Source organism: Octopus bimaculoides, chromosome 6 (genome assembly GCF_001194135.2).
Source record: "Octopus bimaculoides isolate UCB-OBI-ISO-001 chromosome 6, ASM119413v2, whole genome shotgun sequence".
NCBI lineage: Eukaryota > Metazoa > Mollusca > Cephalopoda > Octopoda > Octopodidae > Octopus > Octopus bimaculoides.
In genome coordinates, this window is record NC_068986.1 from 20,186,015 (window position 1) to 20,187,036 (window position 1,022).

The following is a 1,022-nucleotide window of genomic DNA, read 5'->3' on the forward strand; positions in this document are numbered from 1 at the left end:
TATATATATATGGAATGTTGGTAGAATGTTTCAATAAAGATATTAACAAAAATGTTCAAGTATACGTCTTATACTGAATATTGTTCTCGGTTACAGACAGCTATCTAGCTTACAGAAATTGGTTAAAGAGCTGACATAGATATATTAAAAAGAAACGTGAAAGGAAATATCTACATACAATTAATAATAACGATGTACTTTTACACTAAGGTTATATGCTTCCAACTGCACCTATGATTGGAAGCATCTGATTATATAACGAATAAAAAACGATGTATCCAAATATCAAAGCTACAATTTAAACTTCAGATGTTATGACTGCAATTTATCTCGTGAAACATGCTTGTGTAGAATGATGGGATAGATTTGTCGTCAAACCATCATGTCCGAGATATAAAGTCTTTCGTGATGCAGCTACAACACAAATTATTGCGGCATCGTTTCGCACAATACTTTAACAATTTAGATAGCGATTTTTTTTTCTCTCTCGTACAAAGGTTCTTTTATTGTTTTACAAAATTTGACGTACTTGATGCGATTGATATCAATAGTGGTTATTGGCAAGAAATTTCATCAGCCTTGGCTTAATTTGAACGCCAATTCTAATCTCTAGGTTAATTCTGCAACGTCTATCCAGTAAGTAGTAGTAGTAGTAGTAGTAGTAGTAGTAGTAGTAGTAGTAGTAGTAGTAGTAGTAGTAGTGGTGGTGGTGGTAGTGGTGGTCGTGATGGTGGTGGTGGTGGTGGTGGTGGTGGTGGTGATTGTTGTAATGCAGCAGTAGTAGTGATGGTGCGGAGATGATGGTAGTAATGGTAGCGGCGGTGGCGACAGCAGCAGCAGCAGCAGTAGTTGTAGTAGTAGTAGTAGTAGTAGTAGTAGTAGTAGTAGTAGTAGCGGTGCGGAAATGATGGCAGTAATGGTGGTGGTGGTGGTGGCGGTGGTAGTAGTAGTAGTAGTAGTAATTTTTTTTTTTCAACCTGACACAAAGTCAGGTCAGTTTGAAGCCGGACGACTCGAGTACA